At 44.7% G+C, this 17,965-nt stretch overlaps 1 protein-coding gene across 2 annotated transcripts in view; it reads right to left on the bottom strand.

Moving 5' to 3' along the window:
* The window catches only part of LCLAT1 (lysocardiolipin acyltransferase 1), a 718,584-nt gene that overhangs the window by 606,330 nt on the left and 94,289 nt on the right, over window positions 1-17,965 (bottom strand). For both annotated transcript variants that reach the window (XM_078649857.1, XM_078649858.1), the window contains exon 2: window positions 5,929-5,974. The gene's annotated coding sequence lies outside the window, so the exon portion shown is untranslated. The remainder of the gene's footprint in view (window positions 1-5,928; window positions 5,975-17,965) is intronic.

Here is a 17,965-nt window from a genome sequence, read left to right as displayed (position 1 = left end):
TTTAGACCCAGCCATATGCAAATCAGTCTTGACCCTGCTCCTCATGGGAACAGTCTGGTCCGAACTGCCAAGCCAGGTCCTCCCTAGACCAGAAACAAGCATCCTGGGACAGGTTTCGGGGCATCATGAGCAGAGCCATAACAGAGGATTGCACTTTTTGATCGAGTCCCAGTCTCCATGAAAAAAGCACCTCAAATATGAAGGCTAAAAGGTCACACATTTAAACTGACTGTAAAGAGAATGCATTAATGAGAGCAAACTTCAACTGCAATGTCGAGTTCGGTGTATCAGAATAAACCAACACAGGTGTGAAGGAGCGTACAGAGGAGGGAATGAGTGAGTGGAGACGGAGCATCTAAATGTTTTAGAGAAAGTTATCTCGCAGCTGACGAGGAATTGACCCATTCTGCAGCGTTCCTAAGCACAAGTAAGGCATGAATAAATGTTTTATTATTATTACTTGCCCTACCTAGCGCTTCAGAATCTGAAAGAAGCCGGGCAGCACAGTTGGCTCGATACACAAACGCTGTGCGGATTGGTGCAGATGGGCTTGCCTTTGGAGCACAGCTGCAGTAAATATGGTGCAGGGTGGTTTAAACAGCCACCAAATGTCTGCCCGTTAAAGAACCGGACAGCTAGAATGCAAACCACCAGTTTGGTCGGATATAAAAACATTAGGCCATTTTGCCTGCAGAGAATCAACCTGCTTTTGCCAACCGCAGGTGACAAATCTAGCTCAACTGCCTGAACATAAGTAATTGGTGGAACGGTGGTGGGCAGCCAGACTTACATCTGGAGGTTTGGGTATAATTTGCTGCCCCAAGAGGAGATCAGAGTATTAGTTAGCAGAGGAAGTCGAAGTGTGGACAGATGCTCCAGGTTAGAGGTTCTTACCACTGCTGAATCTGGTAGCTCCAGACTAAGCTCAGTGGGTCTGGTACTTCCACTGGGCCACCTTCACAGGATAGAAGACAGGTTGAAATAAGTACACAAGGCTGATGTCCCACCATAGGCAGAATGTGTCCCTTTGAGAACCTGTGAGTGTCAATCTCTGGAGTGCAAAACACTACACACCCTGTGTTTTGGATGTAACAAATAGAGATTTACTAATGATGTGCACTTAATGGGCAAAAACACCCAGTGCTACCTCCAGTTGGCTTGTGGTAGGCAAGAGGATATATTCTCTGCTGTTGAGAGATTCCACTACAAGATAGACCATTGGGAAGAGCCTCTGAAGTACCAGCCAGTGCCACAATCTCATCTCTAAATGAAGAGGATACAACTCCTCCAACAACTGCCATGCTTTCTGAAGTACCACAGGGCACAAATTATGTTCATTAGCCCTGGATTAACCTGCCCCCGAATGGACTGCACGAAGGCCTTCAAAGCGAACAGGATTGCACACATCTTTAGTAAATCAGAACGACATTCCTGCTCCAACCAAGACCAGAGACCTCTAATCTCAATGTTGTCCAGGCAAACTCTACAACCTTGACAAGATACCTCTATCACCACTGCAACCTCAGGATGGGGTAAGGCGAACAGCCAGGCTCCCGTCAGATTTGCATCCATCACCGACTGTTTTGAGATGCCTTGCTGAAAATACAGATCTTGTTTGCGACACAACCCAATCCTGGGACTACAGCACATGCAAGTTCCATTGAAGGGCCCTAATGTGCCATTGAGAATGAGGCATGATGTTGTTAGAGCAAGGAGTATCAGCACTAGAGGGGTATCTCTTCTTACAAAAATATCAGGATCACAGCCAAACTCGCTTTGGAGATGGCTTCAAGGTCACTGTGCCCAGAAAGACCCTAATGAAGGCAGCTCTGGGAAGGTTGTATAATTAATCTAAATTAATTGATGGAAAACCTCAAGGCGGAAAATGGCATTGTGCTCTGCAGGTGATCAAGATCGACTAAGATGAGGCCACCTTCAACAGTCAGTGAGGTACACAAGTATGTGAACTAACAACCTGCAAGGCTGGGCCACAACCACTTACAATCTTCATAAAGTCCTGCAGGGCAGATGAAAAAACCAAAGGGAGACAGTGAACTAAAAGCGATTGCCTTCCACTACAAAACGGAGATGATTAAAAAAAAGTAAGTATGAGTCGTGCAGATCCAGGGACACCATCCAATTGTCATAGTAAAATGCCCGCAGTACCCTTAACGTTTCCTTCTTGAGGGATGAGTTTAGCTCGGAGGTTTAAAATTAGGATCCTTTTTAGAGACCCAAATGGACTGTGAGAACCTTACCATCCTCTGCTCTACCACAGGTCCTACCTCAATTGAACCCTTAGTGAGTAACCTCAACGCCTCCCTGAATAAGGTGTTGTCACAAAGTCTGTGTGCATACAGGGGTGTCAGAAAGGGAAGGGCATAGTACATTTGGAAAGTGCATAGGAATCGTTGATCCAACATGATCAAGTATCAATACAGCAGGAAATGTTGATCTAGCATCTACTTTGCGCAGTTGTTCGCTTGATGGAAGATAAAGTGACTTTGATGTGCTAGTGGAACAAGAGGGAGTGTCATCCTTGCCAATGAGGCTGCACGCTCTCCCCAGCGCCATTAAAAAAGCCTTCATGGGCTGGTCACTCAGTTGTGAAGTTTAGTGCTGATGAAATATGGAGGCCCCTAGATTAGCCTCTGAACTTCCTATACACAGAACTGATGGACAGGGAGGACACGCCCATGAGGCGAATTGTTGCCCTGCTGTTTTTAAAACACCCAAAGACCGAATAGGCTTTTTTTGCCAAAAATACTGGCCATGTCAAAGGGTATTTCATCAAAGAGGCCTGGACATCTATGGAAAATCAAGCACAGAGTACCCAGGCAGGTCATCTACTGACAACGCTTATTCCCGCAGCACAAGCAATAGTCTCAGTGGTGATGAGGCCAAATCATAAAATCTCTTTGGCCACATCTTAGCCATCCTGATTAAATTGAGCAATTTAGTTAAAGAGGCCCCACACACCTTGTCCTAAGGTGTTTGAGAACAGAGGGTCAGAAAGCAAAAGGCGTAGAAAGTGTGCCACACTAGAGTGTTTTTGACTCCATGTTTGGATTGATCTTACAAATAGAAGCTTGCACCACAGATGTTGGGTACTGAATAACATTTTTTGCATCTCCTGGTGTTGGCCAATGGCACTTTCAGATAGGACTTCTCACTGCTGGGACTGAAAAGGCTTCTCACTACCTTTGGATTAACTAAAGCCTCACTGAGTCGCATAAGAATGTCAGAAGCAGAAGGCCCAGGTTTAAGTATCTATGTAAGTAGGTTAGTCTTAGACACATCAGTTGGGAGTGGTAATTCCCAAATCTCTGTTTCTCACCAAACTACTACTGCAAATAAGCAACCTTTCTCGGTCGGGGGCTTCATAGGTGAAATCAGAGTGCATTCAGGTGAACTTCCAGGCCACTTGAATTTTGTAAAACCAGCATCAGTATATTGGGCAGGGGGCAAATTACCCGCCCCTTTATTATCATGAGAAAAAAGAAATCACTGAAGACCTTCTTAGATAGCGACAATCTGACCCGGAAATGGCTTCCATAGTCCTAAAATACAGTAGTTGAGGAAGAGGAATCAGAGCGGAATCCTCCACAAAACAGGGATGCACTTTAGTGATGGCACAGAATGACACAGAGCGAACTCTTGCCAAAGATGGTTACAAATTGAGGGCAGGGACCGATCCAGCAAGGACGTCCCTAGAGCCAACTGTGGCATCAGTGAAGAAACAGCTGGCAAAGCTGCCTTACGGGAATAATCTGCTCTAGAGTCAATGAAGACCTAGAAAATTCGAGTAGCACCGGCTCCACAGTTTGTATCAGATCCTAAGAGGAAAGCCACGCCGACCTCGGGATTCTTACTGACCATGTGACATTATACTGGAGCGCAGTGTCTGGACATCAAAGGACTTTCCTTGAGCTCCTTACGTCTTTTCCACATATCCCTCGACTTTGCCTTAGACTTTTCTCAAGGCAGCAACCTGCAATTGTGATCAGACTTGTTTATAATGCTCAATGATTTAGGGCCAGATGTAGGTGGCCTAATACCAGTACGTAATGGACGAAATTACCGAATTTCGGCCGTTACCGACGGATATTGGGCATTTGGGATGTAGGTGGCCTAAATTGCAAATTCGGAAATTTACCGATTCGGTATTTTAAGGAATCGGTAAATTACCGATTCCTTAAAATGCCGAATCGGTAAATTACCGAATCTGCAATGTAGGGAGCACTCAAATGAGTGCTTTTCCCATTTTAGGATTCGTTATTTACCACCAACTATAAGTTGGTGGTAAATAAGGAATACCTTTGAAAATGCAAATCAGTGCATTTTCAACTGTGCCATGTGGCATACATACATGCCCTTAGGGCATGTATGTATGCCACATCTGCACACAAGCACGATTCAGGGGTGCAACAGGGTGTCAAAGTGACACCCTGGCACCCTTGAATGTGTCCCCCATTTTACCGAATCGGTATTTACCGATTCGGTAATTGCCATTCATTCCTATGGGCCTCCAGGCCCATAGGAATGAATGGCAATTACTAAATCGGTAAATACCGATTTGGTAATTGCCATTCATTCCTATGGGCCTCCTTACCGATTCGGTAATTGCCATTCATTCCTATGGGCCTCCAGGCCCATAGGAATGAATGGCAATTACTGAATCTGTAAATACCGAATCTTACCAATTCGGTATTTTTTACCGAATTTTTTGCTACATAGCATTTACCGATTCTAAAATACCGAATCGGTAAAATTTGGTATTTTATAGAAATCGGTAAATACTATTTACCTACATCTGGCCCCTAGAGTACAATCCCCACAGATAGGAAGTGTGTGGGTCTATTAACAATTGCTTCCTGGGCCTCAAAAGTAGGTGGGAGGCTGATGGTCTGAAAATAGACGAGGAAGAGTGGAGGAGTGCACTGGCTTACCCTAAGGAGGTGGCTATTTCATCTAGATTACGGCTCATTCAACTTAAAATACTGCACAGAGTGTACATATCGAACACCAGGATGAAACAGATGGGCAGGAGTGGGGAGGATGGATGTAGGAGGGGGTGCGGGAGGGTGGGCACCTTCTTTCACATGATATGGGAATGCCCAACACTGCAAGCCAACTGGGTGAAGGTGATGCGTTGTATGCAGGACGTGTGGGGAGTGGAGCTGCGTGCAGAGGCGAAGCGGTGTGTCTTGAATATTTGGGAACTAACAGACTTGCCAGCCAGAGGCAGGCTCTGGGCCACGCTTGGTCAGATGATAGCTAAACGCAACATTGCAAGACTTTGGGGGGCTGCCACGACTCCGCGACTGGCGGCATGGAAACGTGACATGGACTGGTGTATGTTGCAGGAGAAGACAGTTTATGTGTCCCGAGGCTGTCCCAAAAAATGGAGGGAGGTATGGGATAAATGGAACGACTATAGAGGTGGAATTTGCGAACCTCCCCAGCCCAGACGTTCGGTGCTTGAGGTCGATCCCTAATGGTTTTGATAAATTGCAGTCTTAATGCCATAACAACTGTGGTAACATTTTGCTCCTTCTGATGCCCACTTGTGTGACCATGTTGACGCCGTTTGGTCTTCATTACAAATAAAAAGAACTTTTAAAAAAACAACACAGGTTTCGTTGATTGGGAGGTTAGAGGGTTCCAATCATTTTTTAAACAAAAAAGTAGGCAAGAAAACGTTCGAAGGCCACTGCTCTAGTAGGTTTACACTATCAAGTCAGCATTCAGAGGTGGCTGCATTGAACACTGGCGCGCACACACACACACACACACCCTTTGAATGAGAACCCTCTGATTTTACTTGTCCCCCACCTCAAAAATACTCTGAGAAGACTACGCAGAGGCATGCAGTGCATTACAAAATCGTAAAAGTAAAATAAAGATTTAAGATCAGAAGCAACATACCTCTGCTTTCGAAAGAATTGAAACCATGCTTTTCCAGTGATTTGGCCTGCAGAAAAACAGAGGATTGCAAATTGACATCATTTCATGCTTGTGACAGTTGGACAGCTTGATGTACTGTTTTAGCGCTTTACCAATAAACAGAAACAATACACTGGTGGGCAATTAATTGATTACTATTAGGACTGCAAGGTAACCCCGTGTGTTAACTGCTCAACAATGACATCAGAGTGACACTGCGGTAACGAATATTCATCCGGGCAAAGCCAACTCAGCTTTTCATCCTTCCCAAATTGGTAAAATATGTACCTTAAAATTAAGTAATATTAAACAATTTATTATACAGTGTTTTAAACTGCACAGTTACGTAAGAAGCGGGTGATAACATGTTATTGCTATGTTATGAAAACATCGATCAACCTGGAGACGCAGTTTTATACGCACAGCCTTCGCCTTCATCTATAAATACTGATAATGCAGTATGCAATGAGACTATTTCATCATAAATCTGGGCAAACACCTAAAGTGGGAGCAGCAATTTTGCTTCATTTTATCACTGTAGGTCCAGGATCCAATCAGTTTTGTTACCTCAATCTTCCCTCAGTCATTTATCCAGTCTACATGGTAAAACATCAAAAATGTGGCATGTTTTATAAATGATTGCTGTTCACTTTGAGGCTATCGGAGCTGAAAACAAAATTCGAAGATTGGTCAAAAGAGCAGCTGGAAAGTGTCTAAAGATTAGTAAATAGTACGTGAACTGTGACCGCACAGCACCTCAGCTGCGAAGGACGAAATATATTTTTAAAAAATGAACTTCAGATAGAAACGCCATTAGAATAAATACCGTCTGGGAATGGGTTTTATGGCGTTGGGGGTTTTGCAAGAATTAGACTGGACCCGGGCATCACCTGGCGGGACCCCAAGCCCAGCATCGCCTGGCCGGATGCACAGTCTCTTTGCTTTCTGCAGCACTTTAGTTTAGTGAAAGACTCCTCGTGGCTCGTGCGCTCGCTCAGGCGGCCGCGCTGGCAGGAGTGCTATGTTTAATTACTTGGCCATGCTCGAAGTCAAGAGAGAGCCTTAACGCGAACCACCTCATGCGTTCATTAAGTACAAAGGGCACAGACAGCATTGAATATCTTTAACGCTAACAGGCTTTAACTGCAACACGAGTCACGTTCTACTTCTGCCAGAAGCTTTACGTAGTAGCCCAGCGTACACAGGCACTCTGTTCTTAACCCCTAGAACATGCTCTGTCCCATAATCCATCAGCCTTATGGAGAAACGTGCAATTAATAGTAGGTGGGCATGTGCGCATTCTATCAGCAGACAGTAGTTTGGACAATGGTCTGTGATTAGATCTCACTAAAACGTTGGAACGAACCCCATACCAACTGTTGAAAGTGCTCGAGACCCCAAGCTACTGCAAGAGCTGCTTTTTTCTATGGCCGAGTGACGCTCTTCTGTTGGTGACAGGGTGACCAACAGGCATGGGTGCAAATTCTGGACGGCGAATGTAAACATTCAGGACAAAGGGTCAAAATTGAGGACAAAAATTCAGGACAGAAGATCAAGATTCAGGACAAAAATTGAAGACTAAAGGTAAGTTTTACAGACACATCAGAGGAGGTCGCCATATTATATAAGTAAGTAGACAACCGACACAAGTCAAAATAAATTTGTTAGTTTGAGACAAACATTCACATCATGTTTTTTTGGCAGGCATGCAGCTTTGAACAACTATGCAGGTCTTTTTGTGGTATTTCATATGACTATATTCTATTTATATGGTTACTGACTGGGTTGTCCAGTCTGATATTTTATTTACAGTTCATGGTCTTAAGCAGGCATGTTTGGTGAGAGAAGTGGTCGGGAAAATCTGCTCGGATGAACTATGTCACTAGCATCTCGTATGTGACATTGTCAGATGTAAAGCAGCATGCATAGAATATAGCTAATTGGGACCTGTAGTGCTGGACTAGAGTGCAGTTCTCCAAGTGGCCAGCTGTAGGAAACTGGTTTTCTCTTGCAGTACCCACCTCCCCAACATTTTGCCTGGCTTTTGATGCCAGTGTTCTGGGTCCCTGCTGTCCAGGTTCCCAGTAACAGTGTTCTTTCTCTAAAGTCATGGCATAAGTTGAACAGCTTTAAGCTACCTTCCCTTTTTGTCCACAGTGGAACATAAATATGTCCACCTGCTCTATGTCACTACTTGATGAGTGCAGTCTTGTGTATTGTGCAGGTGCTGTACAGCACCTGCACCAAGCTGCACATGGAGGCCCACCTTAAGAAGCACATACACGATCATTTTATGTTCTAAAACAGTCATCCTCTCTTGCCACACCCATCCCACCCCTCAGGTCAGGGAACTACCCAGTCTCTCATACAAACGAAAGGAACCATATTCAAACTGCTCACACACATACACAAAGCACTACTTAAAACCAGCCCCGCATACCTGAACATACACTTCTACACGCCTGCCAGAAACATTTGCTCAGCCGAACTCTCACTAGCAAGCCGGAGGCCTTGCCTGCTCCCATGTAACCTCCAAAGCATGGAACAACCGCCCTTTCCACGTCGGAGCCTCCTCTTCAATTCTCGAGTTCTGGAAGAAGCTGAAAACCTGGCTCAATGTCTGTGCTGTTGGTCTTTACATTCTGGTATCTGTAGTTTAGCATTCATAATGGAAAATACATCACAAATATCAGATTTAAATGAAAAAAGTATAAATGGATTGTTTACTCGCCTGCCCTGGTCCCTTTGGTTTTCATTGTGGTTCTAAATCTAAATCTGTACACATCAACAGGGCAGGACTAGGACAGAAAATAGGCCCAGGCATCAAGAACAAAAGTGGCTCCCATTAGTGAAGCAGATAGCCAAAAAACAGTGGTCCATTTTTAGGTCTCGGCAATAACGCGCTTGAAAAGCGCGTTCTCGCCAGAGAACTATAGTAGGCGTCTCAGCAGTCTGAGAACGCCGAAGGGAGACAAGACCTGGCCGCGCGCAGCGTTTTCCCATAGGATAACGTTATGCGCGCGGCCAGGTCTTGTGCCCACAGCTGCATGGCATACCGGATAGCGTCGCGCGCCTCTCTGGAATGCAGGGGGGAGTCTGCAGAGAGGCGCGCGGCGGTGATAAACAGGCAGGCACTGCTAGATTTCCCTAGACCGCGCTCGCTCAAGGTCGTGCAACGCAAAAACATTCTCCGATACATTTCGTGTTGTTGCTCTGTCTATGATCGTTATACCCCCTCCCGTTCACAATTTCTTTGTCTCTCTCCCCATCGTCTTTATATTTCTCTCCTTCATCTTTATCTATCCTTCCTTCGCTGTCTTTCTGACTTGGTCTCTCTCCCCCTCTTCCTCTCTTTTTAGATTTGCAAATCGTGGCTGCTGCTAGCCACGAGAATGGGATATAGCCGGGCGGGGAGGCAATTAGGGGGTAGGACATAACTGGGCCATACGAGTGTCCGTTTGGAGCGAGGGGGCAATGCAACAGGGAGTAGATGTAAGTCATTCCTTCTATTCTAACCCGATGAATTTCCTCTTCGAAGTGAAGAAGTTAAAGCTTGGGAAATGCGGTGGCAGGGAGGCGGGAGCTGTGGACAGGCGAGGGGTTGTGAGGTCGGACCGAGCGAGGCCTCCAGGTAGATGGCTGGAATGCGCTTTGATAATTTCCACTGCCGCTCTGAGGTGTTTTAAACCTTGTATCCAGCCCAGCGTTCACGAGGATGGCTCTGATTCCTAATTCGGCCAAAGATATAAATACTATGCCAGCCGAATATGTCCCCTTGAAAGCATTATTTAATGTCCCACGATCTGTCCTCACCCTTTCATATCCGGCGTGAGGAACTTGCACACACGCTATTACCCTAGAATAACGAACTTCTGCACCTGCCACCACCCTGGTCCCTCCGCTGCGATCACCTGACATTCTAGGCATTATTTTTTACCCTCCGTCACTGATGGTGTGTCAGCGAGTTTTAACCAAATACCCGTTCATTGTTTCTTTTTATGGCCTTGCCCTTCTGAATGTTACAAGGAGTTGTCCTAGCTATTCAACAATATTCGAGTTTTTGGCTACATCGTGCTATCATCTCGCATCACATCACATCCTCTCAAACTAATAACTGTGACCTCTCTTTTCAAAATCTTCTCCAACTTGGTAATCTCTGCCCACTTTAATTATAACAAGTATGCAGCTCGAGGACAAACCCTTGGGTTCTTTCGAGAGATGACCTTCAGGTTAGTTTCAGCACAAGCAGAGGGACACAGTCTTTGCTGATTTCCCCTCTGAGATGACCATTTTATGTTGACAGATGCTGATGGTGTCTGCGGTGATAAACAGGCAGGCACTGCGTGAGTGCGTGTAACTCTTTTGTAGCTCCTCGGCAGTCAGCACAGATGATCGAGGAGCATGTAACATACACAAGAAAGTGATAACTGGAGGTGAACATGTACACTAATGCTTCAGCGTAAGCACCACTGCCATGCACACACAGACACCACCACTGCCATGCACACACGGACACCACCACTGCCATGCACACACGGACACCACCACTGCCATGCACACACGGACACCACCACTGCCATGCACACACGGACACCACCACTGCCATGCACACACGGACACCACCACTGCCATGCACACACGGACACCACCACTGCCATGCACACACAGATACCACCACTGCCATGCACACACGGACACCACCACTGCCATGCACACACGGACACCATCACTGCCATTCACACACGGATACCACCACTGGCATACACACACGGATACCACCACTGCCATGCACACACAGACACCACCACTGCCGTGCGCACACGGACACCACCACTGCCGTGCACACACGGACACCACCACTGCCGTGCACACACAGACACCACCACTGCCATACACACACGGACACCACCACTGCCATGCACACATGGACACCACCACTCCCATGCACAGACACGGACACCATCACTGCCATACACACACGGATACCACCACTGGCATACACACACGGATACCACCACTGGCATACACACACGGATACCACCACTGCCATGCACACACAGACACCGACACTGCCGTACGCACACGGACACCACCACTGCCGTGCACACACGGACACCACCACTGCCATGCACACACGGACACCACCACTGCCATACACACTCGGACACCACCACTGCCATGCACACACGGACACTACCACTCCCATGCACAGACACAGACACCACCCGTGCTTAATTTGTAAAAAAAAAAAAAAAAAAGTGCCAGGGCTTTCATTTGTAAAATAAATTAAATGAAAGGGCACTCGTCAGGAGGCTACTGAAGTTAGCCATACACATTATGCGACTTTGAGCTATTGGCATTGTAAATGACAATGACTTATTTATGTTTTGGTTTTTAAAACATAAAAGACCTTGTCATTTACAATGTCAAGACCTTAAACTCGCGTTCATGTACAATGCTAATAGCTCTAACTTTTGCAATGCCGAGACCGTTGCATTGTAAATGCTTGTTACAAATTGGGACAGTTTTGATGTTCTGAAGACACATCAGAAGAACATGTCCACCAGGCATTAAAAAGGCCCAAAAGCAGAAAAACACCAACCTGCCAGGTCAGCCCTTCTGCAATGCCTGATTGCCCTATAGTCCAGTTTGACCTTGCACACCAATGCCAGCCATTCGAAAAGGTTCAGCAAAAAGTGTGCAGCTAGGCGAGTGCTGCCCTAGCCCACCCTGACTGAAATCAGCCAATAGAGAATTAGTGTCTCTTCCTGCTTGGGAGTGTGGGGCGCCTGGGGGATGGCTCGTGTGGCATTATTGCTGTACCTTTACTGTAGTAATAGTGACATTCTTAAAATACACTTTTGAAGCACTCACAATTATCAATACTGCTGCCTGCAGCAGTCCTTTCATGCAACATGTATGACTGTATGGCCTTTCACAATCAGGGCAATCATGAAGGCTCATTTTTGTTTTAAGAACATGCGATCTATTAGAGTTCTGGTGCCGAACTGTGGGAAATGCTCAAATTAAGCATTGCAAGGAGGTCTGTGAGCTCTGAAAGTACAAGATGCCAAAGATGATAGGAAATGGACTTCCAACACTCATCTTAATAGCTGCATTTATTGCCTTTTTATGTTTTGTTTGACATGCTGTATTACTTTAACAATGTTTGGTTTTGGAATTTTTACACTTATCCAGGAGCATGCCAAGAACGAACTCCTTTCCCCTGGGCTGTTTTCAACCTATCACTTGAAACATCCAGGAGGTTTGTGAATAGCGGATTTGAAATAACTCTCACTAAACAAACTCTTCCTTTAACTTCCCTTTTCGAAATTAGATCGGATGCGAGGACCAGGTAGTATTAGGGCATCCTAACGTACAAAGCACAAACAAGCGATGTGATGCTCCTAACATCTCTTATAACCGATGTGCCGGTTTGGTCATTTGAAAATGTTCTACAGCTCGTACGGTTTCATAAATGTTAATAAAATATCCCTCTCTTTTTTTTAATTTTTCTTTACTTAATGTGTTTTTCACTTATACACTTTCTTTTAAAATGTTTCTTTAATCGTTTTCACCAGTATTTATAAACTATGGCTTTTTCTTAGTCAACTGAATTTTCAATTGACTAGGCATTTCATATATAAATAAAAACTCCACCTCCCCAGAGCTTGGCCCCTGGTGAGGTGACACCAGTCACTACACAAAAGCAGAATGCCATGCCCTAGGCTGAGGCAGGAGGAGGCCCAGCAAATGCTGTCACTGCGCAGAGAGGCGAATAACACTTTTTTGTTTATAATATAATACAATACCATCTGCCTTTTACTCCATTAGAATAATTCTTTTTATTCAATCAATATTCATTGATGTTTCTGATAATACTTTAGAACAAGTACCACATGTTTACATAAAATAACTCAAAGTGATGAGTTCCTTCACTTTATGCGCCTTTGGTTTGGCATCTTTGGCATATTTCTTCTAAACTATACTACTGAGAAAAAATAGTTCTCTCCTAGAAGGAACTAGGAAACTCCTCTAATACCTATTTGCCTGTGCTAACACACACTACCATAACCATCACTCGCTCTGGGCAATTGAGGTTTAGAATCCCTCATGTGATGATCTGGTTGCTTTCTTTACTGAGAAATCAAGACTAATCAATATTGTACTGGATAACAAGCGGGCTCTATTGCTATCCAATGGGTCTACTCCCTGCCAGGTCCTAACGGACAAGATCGAACCGATGAGCCTGAGCATCAAGAATAACACCCTCTGGGACACCTTTACCCCTCACCCCACCCCCCCAGTGAAAGACATTAAAAAAGTTTTTCAGAGTATCTAATCACTTCAGTGACCCGTTACCACCTTCCATCTTCAAAGAAATCAAGGATGTCGTCTCTCCCATGTGGGCAAAGATTGTCAACGCATCTCTGTCACAAGGCACAATCCCGGAGTGCCTAAAAGCAGTTCAAGTAACACCCTTATTTAAAAAAACTACAGCAGACAGCGCTGACCTCAACAACTTCTGCCCTATCTCTAACATCCCCACCCTCGCCAAACTCCTAGAAAAATGTGTCCAATCGCAACTCTGTGCTCACATTGAGAATTTCCATCTCCAGGATCAACATCAATCTGGCTTTCGTCGTGGGAATAACACCGAGTCGGCTCTCACTCATGTTATGGACGGCATTTTAAAAATGCATGATCAAAATGAATCGTCTCTCCTTGACCTTTCCTCTGCATTTGACACGGTTAATCACGACAACCTCCTATCCATCCTAGAGCACAGGATGGGCCTGTCTGGTCCGGTGTTGCAATGGTTCTCGTCTTTCCTCCATCACAGTTCCCAAAGAGTGAAGGCGAATCACTCTCTCTCGCAGGCATCTCCAGTATCCATGGGTGGCCCGCAGGGGTCCGCCCCATCTCCCATAGTCTTCAACTTGTTGCTCGGAACCACTAGCTAATTCACTAAAATCCATGGACATTCTCTTCCATATGTATGCTGATGACACCCAACTCTATCTGAAAATCTCCTCCCTGGATAACATCACCTCACTCAACACTACACTAATGACTACTCAAAACTGGTTAACTGTGAACCATCTCCTGCTCAACACCTCAAAAACAGAATTCCTTCTCATCTCTCCTCCAAAATCACACCCCTAAGCTAGACCTCTGGATGAATCACCTCACTGCCTTCAACTTCCCCCCCTACCTCTACCCCCCCATTATCTTCTCAGCTAAATCCCTCAGAATCACTCTGGACAAGCACTTGAACATGAAGACCACCTGTTGAGGATACTCAGAAAGCTCAAACCTTTCCTCCCACAAACTGACTTTAAACAAGTGGTCCAAGCGCTTGTGTTTCCAAGACTTGACTATGGCAGTGCTACGCTCTGTGGTCTCCCCAAATATACCTTGGCCCCACTAAGGGCCTCATTGAATGCGGCGGCCAGACTGATTACGGGTACCAAAAGAAATGAGCACATCTCCCAAGTCTTAAAATCCCTAAATTGGCTGCCCTACAAAGCAAGAATACAGCTAAAGATTGCTTGCCTATCTCACAAAGCCCTCCATTTCAAACCCCCCGTTATCTAGCGCAAAAACTGGTACTATCCGGAGGGGCTAGACCCTCTAGGAGTGCCAACTCTCCCTCCTGAAACCTCAGATCTTTCGCAAAAAAACAGAACACGCCACAAAGCTTTCTCCGGCACAGCTCCAAGGATCTGGAACTCTCTCCTACCGGAAATACATAGAATCTCCTCCAAGGATGCCTTCAAATTGGAAGTAAAAAGATTCCTTAGGAACAAGTTCTTACCTTAATAGGTTGTTGGATCGTCTGCTCTAATGCATTGGACTTACACTTTTAAGCCCTTGCACTGGATGCTATTCCATCTCAATACGTACCAGTTATGTTGTTATTCTGATGACCCTGTGTACTTTTAACTGTTCTTGTCTTGTGAATTCTATTTTGATATGTGATTCTGTCTGTACTCCTATTTGACACATGTGCTGCAACTGTTACCTTCCTTTCTCCACAATTGTAAAGCACTCCGATATCCCTCGGGATCATGTTCGCGCTATATAAAACTTTATAAATAAATAAATAGATAGAATAATGTCCAAGGCTCTCTGTTCAAATCAAGTCAACACAGATGGCCCATATTTTGCTACATATAGTTTCCATGTAGCCTTCTTGCTCTTGAATTCAAAAGTAACTGTGATAGCCAATTATTGGTACTGAGTCCCCAGTTAAACTCTCCGGTCTTACAAATCACGGAGGTAACTCGTGCCCCAACACATCTGCAAATTTCTCCACCCACACTTCCTTATCTGCTAAAGTATACAGAAACCCTGAATCAGTCACTACGAGCATCAGTATGCCCCCTAACTTGATTTTATACACAGGCCTATTGCTGGACTTTACTATGAACATAAACGTGTTCCTAATCACACCATAAACAATCATTAACTTTGTTGGTCTTCGCTTCCCCAGACTCAAAACCGGATTCGGAATTAGTATTCTGCTCCTGTAACAGTTTTATTTGGTCACGCCTATATTTCTTTCTTAACACCCTTGCTACATGGCCCTTCACAATGCAAGCTTCACATTTCTAGTTTATAATGGGGTAAAGTTTGCTAAACACTCAATAATCTTGACTCCCACATCCATAACACTTTCTTTGAGTATTTTGCCCTTTGTTGGATTTCATTTGTCTGTTCCCTTTAACCCACTCTTCCCAAGATATGCTAGAGATTGGGGAAAATCCTTAAACTTTCTTATTCATCCTAGACCTCACCCGACTGTTCTTGGAAAAAGTGGATGTGTTACTTACAACAGGTTTCCCACACTTATTGGAAATTTCAGCCTTTTGAACAATTGAGATCACATCTGCGAATTGTGAATCACTGTTAACTTAGAACTACAATTGTACCCCTTTGTTACTCAATTGAATCATTATTGGATATCTCAAACTCAATGTGTAATAAACTAAATTTAAATCTATTCGTAAGGTTTGTGTTTTAGTGACGATGCATACTTTTGCATGGACTCTGATTTTCCTTGTTTTATATCGAAGAAATTAAAAAGCCAATGGCCAAGCAAACACACGGGGAAGGAAAGTCATCCAAGTCTGCCAGTGCCGTTGAAAAAATGTCCCCTTCAGCAGGCGGTCTCACGTTTTTCTCCATCTATTTGTATACTTTCAAATCTCATCTTTTGGAACCAAGGAATGCAAGAGTATTTTTTTCTCTTCTGGGATAATCTTATAGTCAATTGTAGCAATATATTTTACAAGATACTTCTTCCCCTCATGCTATATTAGTGATGGATCTCCTGAGAAGGCAAAAAAAAGGTTGAATAGGAGCTAAAGTTTGGGCAGCATACATGTTGGAATAGCAACAATAAGGCTTCTAAGAAAATAAGGAATCCTGTGTTTAATGCAGGCTTCTCAGTCTCAAAAGCAGGTATAAGTACTCCAGTTCAGTGCATGGTTGCAAAATCTAAGGGGTACACTGTTTTCAAAGAAAGTACCTGAAATCTTTTTACTATTACCTTATGTTTTAAGTTCCTTTGATCCTCATGTTTATGAGGTGGTGCATATACGCAATGAATATCCTCAAAGTAAGCACTACAACAAGATGACCACCTTTTGAGGTTATGCAATGTAACCTCATGACGCAACACCAGAGTGTCGTAGGAAAGGAGTAGTGTTTTGGCTCATAAGAAGCGTACATTGGAATACAGCCGCACCAATAGGTGGACAAGAGTGCATGCTTGTAATGGAACAAGCTATGCACAGCGGAGTGATTGGGGCAAAACAGACAGTAAACCTGCCGCAAACAAAAGAAGTCCAACCTCAAGAGTCCTGACACAGTTCGAGGAATGAAATCGCATGAGGACGCAGCTTCCTATGCCTTCAAGAAAAAGTTGACACTAACGCTGATGTGGGTTCTCTGAACAGGGCTGCACCAATCTTCACCAACTGGTAAAGACAGGAGATGCGCAAGCACACGTTCAAATATTTTACTGCAGTCCTGGCACACAGTCCTTCCAGCTGCCCGCCTCTTACAACCAAATAAATGTATCACAGTGACAGAAGGCATAGTACAACTTCAAAAAAATAGGTACAGAACTCCCATCGCCACAGTAAGTAATAGTTGTTTTTTTTCCCTTAATAAGTTAATTTACTTTTTTTTATATTTGCATGCTCTTCTCGTCTGAAATTGTAGTGCTATATAAAAAACTCTGATGAGGATTAAAGCCAATACGTAAGATTTTATTGAGGATCCTAGAGATAGTTGGAAAGACTACAGTGTTCCATGGCTGGGTAGGGGATGGCTACAGAAAACAGATGGAGAAGGGTTTATGCTGCTTTTGAGATGGTTGCCTCGAACTTCCCGTAGAAGGAATGTTGGTTTTGGGACAAGAGTTGTTCCTTTGGTCAAGTTGAGGAGGAGGAATATTAAGATGCGTCATTAAGGGCACATGGCAATTATTCAGAGTAAAAGGAGAGTCACGGAATAGTACTGGTGGCCTAGTGATGGAGATATGGAGAAGGTGAGAAGTAATTTGGAATGTGAAGAAACAGATAAAATCACAGAGCGCTGAAAGCACCCTTATGTCCAGTGAACTGTCCCAGCACAGCACGGGAAGCCGTTGGTGTGGATATTATGAGACTGGTGGTGGAGGAAATGGGAGAATTTTTGCTTTGGTTACAATCAATCAATCAGAGTACTTGTAAAGCGTGCTACTTACCTGTGAGGGTCTCAAGGCGCTGACGGGAGGGGGTGCCGCTACTGCTCGAGAGCCAGGTCTTGAGGAGTCTTCTGAAGGCGAGTAGGTCTTGGGTCTGCCGTAGGTGGGTAGGAAGGGTGTTCCAGGTCTTGGCGGCGAGGTAGGAGAAGGATCGGTCGCCGGAGGTTGTTCGTTGGATGCGGGGAACAGCGGCGAGGGCGAGGCTGGCGGAGCAGAGCTGGCGGGTGGGAATGTATAAGCTGTGTCTGCCGTTCAGGTAGG

Source organism: Lissotriton helveticus, chromosome 6 (assembly GCF_964261635.1).
Source record: "Lissotriton helveticus chromosome 6, aLisHel1.1, whole genome shotgun sequence".
NCBI lineage: Eukaryota > Metazoa > Chordata > Amphibia > Caudata > Salamandridae > Lissotriton > Lissotriton helveticus.
This window is presented reverse-complemented; position numbering and strand designations above follow the sequence as displayed.